This window comes from Bidens hawaiensis, unplaced genomic scaffold (assembly GCF_021521415.1).
Source record: "Bidens hawaiensis isolate Kalapana, Puna unplaced genomic scaffold, B.hawaiensis_p1.1 tig00005944_1, whole genome shotgun sequence".
NCBI classification, from domain to species: domain Eukaryota; kingdom Viridiplantae; phylum Streptophyta; class Magnoliopsida; order Asterales; family Asteraceae; genus Bidens; species Bidens hawaiensis.
Window position 1 is genome coordinate 1 of NW_027491393.1, and position 6,732 is coordinate 6,732.

A 6,732-nucleotide genomic window follows, 5' to 3' on the forward strand; every position below is an offset into this window, starting at 1 on the left:
TTATAGCTCGTAAGTCGCCTCGCGCGCAAGCTTTTATTATTCTTATAGCTCGTAAGACGCCTCGCGCGCAAGCTTTTATTATTCTTATAGCTCGTAAGACGCCACGCGCGCAGGCTTCATTATTCTCATAGATCCGTAAGTCGCCTCGCGCGCAGGCTTCATTATTTTTACAGCTCGTAAGTCGCCTCACGCGCGCAAGCTTTATTATTCATATAGCTCGTAAGACGCCTCGCGCGCAAGCTTTTATTATTCTTATAGCTCGTAAGACGCCACGCGCGCAGGCTTCATTATTCTCATAGATCCGTAAGTCGCCTCGCGCGCAGGCTTCATTATTTTTTACAGCTTGTAAGTCGCCTCACGCGCGCAAGCTTTATTATTCATATAGCTCGTAAGACGCCTCGCGCGCAAGCTTTTATTATTCTTATAGCTCGTAAGACGCCACGCGCGCAGGCTTCATTATTCTCATAGATCCGTAAGTCGCCTCGCGCGCAGGCTTCATTATTTTTACATAAAAATCACACTAAGTTTCTTATTGCAAACTAAGGACCCGGTTCAGTATCTTCTCCTTCACTGCGGCAACCGGTGGCAGAGTATTCTGGAAGATGAAGGAGATACGAAATTTACACAATTCTCCTCTGGCAGCTCCGTTCTGAAGTATTACAACCAACGCCGGGAAACGAGGCAGTGGTGGTTGTAATGTTGTGGTGGTATTCCGGTTTGTGCAACAGGAGGGCAGTGGTTGGGTGCGACGATGGTTGGGGTTGCAGGCGGTGGCGGCTTCCTGCATGAGGGTGACGGGGGTGGAAGGAATTGGAGGAATTGTGTAGAGTTAGGGTTTGGATTATGATAGTTGGGTAAGAAGATGAAGATCTTATTAACGTATGGCTGAGTTGAAAGTAACATTTTAATTTATGAACAAAAATACCTTACTTCTTAACCTTTTTTATAAAAACCATACTTTCTATTTGAACTCAACCCGTGTTTACTAATTTTTTATACACTCAGTTCTCTTTATTAAATATGTTTCCTCAAGCATCCTTTATATATATAAAAAAAAGTAGAAAGAGTTTTTGTTTTCCAAATTCCCTCACTTTATTTTTTCATACAAGTAAACGACATTATTTTTTAAAATAAACGCACAATAAAATTAACTAAAAAAATACTGTAATTTGACCTCTATTTACTATTATATCACAAAATTAGATTTCAAAGTTTGTTAAAATAAGAAATAATTTAAAATAATAAATGTATTTTATTAGTATATATATTAGTATTTTTTTTATGAAAAATAAATGAGGGGTGTATTTTTAATAAAAGAGAACAGCCTCTCAAAAATGATGAGTAAAGTTATGAAGATAACACATGACATAAGAATATAAGATATCATTCACTTATTATATAGCATACAACATGATTTTAAACCAGAAATCCACAAAATATATTAAGTATTAACGAGCTAACAGACCATAACAACACTAAGAAAATCCATCAGATTAACAAATTTGCAATTAACAAACCATAAGTCCAAAGCAATTAACAAAAACGTTACTGCTTACCTAAATAAATAGAAGAATAGAAGCCATAAGTTGGAAAATCTAGCAGTGGACGATGGGAAGACCCAATGCTTGGTTATGTTTGCTTAAAATGAGTGAAGGATAAGATTGAACATACTCGAAAAATCAATCAGATTCCTCAACCTTGGGTATAACAAGTTGAAGGTTAGCATTGCAAAATATGCAATGGAGAATGAAACGACAACGCAACCCGTAAACACCATGTTCAAAATCCAAGGCCATACCATATCAATTATTTTAAAGATTCACAGGGCGGGGACTAGATCCTATCTTGATGTGACGACGAGGAAGGTGAAACAATGGGTGCAAGACATTGTGGTATCGACTGAAACTAATGAATTCAATCTCAGGCATGAAAAGCCTAGATTGGAAAAACGATGAACTTTCTAGTATTAAGAACGGTTCATATTCAAGTAAACGAAGCATGTCACTTAGACCTTAGTATCCAATACCTTGGTGACTGCTACATTTTTATTTTTTCTTAAAAGAAGAGGCTTCAAGATTCATGGACGACCAAAAAATATGGTGCCAATGGTTCTCAAAGCTTGATGTTTAGAAATGTCAATCCCTTCCTTACGAGAGAATAGTGTGGCTGAAACATCATATCATGGGATTCCATTATATTTGTTAAGTAGAGCAGCAATAAATAACATCTGACAACAATTTGGGAAGATAATGTAATCCTCGCAGCTAGACAGAGAGGAAAAAAAAAATAATCTTATAATTGCATCGGTGTGCTCGTCCGGTGACGACCAGAAGATTTCAAAAGAAATGACCTTAAATTGGTATGACAGATCATACAAGATCTAGATTCATGAGGAACAAGGAAAATGGTGTTAGGATTAGTGAAGGCCTTTGGGTCGGGTTTGTTGGTTGACGATTAGAAGTGAAAATGGGCGGCCCGTTTTAATTATGGAGGATGACCCATTTGGAGTTTTCTTGGTCCTTAAGCTAATTGTTCTCTATATATATCATGATCATGTATTGTAATCTTTTGTACCGTGCTTAATAAAAATACCCTAGTTGCAGCCCTTGGACGTAGGTCACCTTGACCGAACCACGTAAAATCTCGTGTCTCTTATTTATTGCTTTCGTTTGTGCGTGTGTGTTTGTGTTTTCTGTCACACCCCGCCTTCGGGCCTAGGCGTGTGACTCACAGTTGGTACCACTTTTGTCAATTTATCAAAGTTTGCAGCGAAAAATGTTATTTTAAATATTTACTTTCATAACATAGGGAATTTAAATACCCTTGTTTGTTTTACAAATTACTTGTTTTAAAAAAAACAAGTTTAACATATATATGCCTCAATACAAAATTTACTGAGCCACCAACTGTAAACTATGCCTAGTGTTATTCTATCTCCACTGGCATATCCATCACTATTCCTTACTCCTGGTTACCTGAAAACAATTTCAAAATACGTTAGCTATATACTGGTGAATACGCTGACTCAATAAAACATTTTCACAATTCGTAATGACACAACACCAGTAGTGTTCAACGACTCAGTGGGTCTCAATCCCATCTCATCGGAACTAAACATACGCACAAACCACATAATCGGACTTCACTCGCCCTAGAGACAGTCACTTGCCTCATGGTCAGTATGCCTGTAGTGTGCCCACTACAGTACATATATGTAAGGATCCAGACACATGTGTATTTTAGCCTGAGTGTTTAGTACTACCTTGTATCAAAATGTTTTAAAGGATTTGAACCAACCCTCATACAAATATTTCCATAACTCTTTTACATATGGATAACAGTCCATAGTTTCAAAGAGTAAATATCTTTTCAAAATATATAGTACATAGACGTATTCACGTCATAAAACATTTCACACTATAAAAAGGTTTGGACGTATTCACGTCATAAAACATTTCACACTATAAAAAGGTTTGGGCGTATTCACCTTTTGTTGATTTCCAGATTTTTCACCAACAGATGTCTGATCTTTATCTCGGACCTATAGTACGAGAATAACATTCTATAAATAACTAGATCTACAATCTAGCTATAGACCTTAAGTCTATTTGCATAACCTTTACCTTGATATTCATTTCATTTTACAAAACATTTATATGCTACGTTTCTTCATCATGAAGAAACGTATATATCAAGTTTCTTCTTTCAAAAGTAACATCTTTATAAAAATAAAGAGCAACATTTCATCAACAATCTTATCTTATGAAAGCTTATATTTCACTTACCTACTTGATCAAGGTATAGACTATACCTTTGACTAGGGTCTAGGCTATATAAAATAATAATAAAATAATAACTTAAGCAGAATCCCTACCTTACGCGAGTATTTTGATTTGCCTAAGCCTTGTACAAGTAGCACTTCTACTTAAACCGTCAGATGCTTGTTTCAAACTCGCTTAACCACTCGACGGATGTAAGGCCCCGAACCCGGTAGCCCTACTTTAGCGTCGGATTTACTCATAAACACAGTTCGTACAAATCAGAGTTCATTAAAACTTTCGCGGAATATAAAAACTTTCATAAAACATTTCATAACAAAACACGTCTTGTCTTAAAACATCATTTTGTCTTTCAAAATTAACGAACATTAACTTAAACGTCTTGAGTCTTCCGATGCCAGCCTCTTATTCAGTGCCACGTGTCTCCTCAAGCGAGCTGCCTCATCCTACTCACCTGCGTGCATACTAAAAGTCAGCTACGCTGAGTGAGTTCTAGTTAATCGGACGCCACACAATACATACACATACATACATATCCGAAGATACATATCCATACTTAACTAATTACCCTTCTGTTCTACATACATACTTACTACCATACATACATACATATCTACAATCACTAACCTCAGTCTACCGAGAGTACGTTCATAGTCCGCCGTCTATACCTGTACTCACGATCGTGAACACGTAAAAAGTCCGCAGTCCTTACCTATGTTCACCATTCATGGTACGTACAAGGTTCGCGGTCCTTCCCTATACCATCATACATCCACAACACGTACAAGGTCCACGGTCCTTCCCTATGTTGCAACCTAATTCATAGCACGTACGAGGTCCGCAGTCCTCCCCTATGCTAAAGCACGTATAAGGTCCACAGTCCTTTCCTGTGCTGACGCCTATCTATATTACGTATAAGGTCCGCAGTCCTTATCTACGTTACGTATAAGGTCCGCAGTCCTTATCTACGTTGGCGTCTATCTCCTATAACAGGTATAAGGCCCACCGTCCCTATCTACGTCTACATCTATCATCTACATCACGTATAAGGCTCGCAGTCCTTAACTACGCCATCACCTGCCAAGTCTATGTCCAACAGAAGTTAGAGGGATTTGCCATCCTAACTTACTATGTCGAACGTAGAACTCACATACCATTCGTGTACCTGTATACACATACTTCACATATACAATAATTACATTATAGCATAAGAACACTCTAGGCGTTCTCTACATCCTTCATTTAACAACCATACCCCTTGTCGTTACGTGCAATATCCGAAGATCGTTCACGCCCCGACAAGTATTCATTTGTAATATTCATACATCTTCGATATATAATATTCGTACCTTTATTTTTAACCTGACAGTACGCGCAATATCCGAAGATCGTTCGCGTACCGACAAGCAATCATTCATATCCATCACATATATCACATATGGCATACACTTATCACTTAGGATAAATGTATTAACAACACATCGAGTATGCACACAGCCCCGAAAACATAACAAGGAATGGGGCTAGAAACTCACCTGAACTCTGCCTCTTCCTCTGATAGTTGTAAATCCCTTCTTTAACTGAGCTCGGCTGACTGTATAAGTTACACGTATCAATACTCGCCTGATCTAATCTGGTGGCCTAGTATTAGCTTACTTTTGCTTATCGTTTTAATCTATTCTCAAATCGAACTTGGCTTTAGGCGAAGTTAAACCTTAGGCGAACTTAGCTTTAGGCGAAGTTGTCATCAGGCGAACTTGGCTTTAGGCGAAGTTGTCATCAGGCGAACTTGGCTTTAGGCGAAGTTGTCATCAGGCGAACTTAGCTTGCAGGCGAAGTTCATCAGGCGAACTTAGCTTGCAGGCGAAGTTGTCGTCTGCAGCTACTGTTCGTTCTTAAATCCCTAAATCACCTTCGTTTCTTAACCAAATAACTCGATTTAGGTACCCACGGGATCGTCTGACCAGCGCCTACAAACCCCAACCATCAAATCGACCTAACATCGATGTTTAAAGGGTGCGATTTAGGCATATAGGTTACGGGTTCTTTTTATCAATCGATTAACCCATCAAATCATAACCATTTTCTATAAGATTAGCTTCGTTGGATTCGTTTTTACCATACAAACTCAGATCTATCATTTCTCAAATCAACCCGAACCTACACGAACGATTTCTAACTATAAACGTACCTTGAACGAGTCGAACTACGAACACGGTTAAGCCTTGATGTTGTTTTGGTCCGTCACGACGTTCCAGCACCAACAAGCTCGGGTTTTCGCCTTCGGATCTTGGTTCGGGTCGTGTGTGTTTTGGGTGTGTGTGTGTATGGAATATGTGAAAATGAGGATTAAATGGTGGTTAATGGTATTTATATTTAGGGATCATGGGCTTAAGCCCATGGACTCTCCTTCCTTCTTTCATAACCCAAGTCCATAACCCATATCCATTACCCAACACTAGCCCGACCCATACCAACTCCTACTCTATTTATTTATTTCCCGATAACCCGAGTAAACTTTCCCTCTATTATTAAGTAATATAATTAATATCATTTTGGAAATTTTGGGATGTTACAACGGAGCGTCAGAACCTTAATCATACACGTTTTAGTAGAAGTCAGAGTCTCGGAACCTCACGATCGTCGGGAACGCCTCCCTAGATTATGTGTGTGTAAAGAAAGGTCTTTTTTGGGATAAGAATGCTTCAAACCCGTAGCCCCCTTTTATAGGCAAAGTTTTGGCCACCATCGCGTAGCGCGATGGGGTTTCCCCCTTGCCATCGCGTAGCGCGACCCCGCAATCCACCAGAGGTTGCCACGTGGTTGATCTAGTTACTTAACCGGGTCATCGCGTAGCGCGATACCCCCTTCCTTCTGGACCATCGCGTAGCGCGACGCCCCCTTTTTCTAAACTCATGGGAAACTGCATCGCGTAGCGCGATGATCTAGTCTG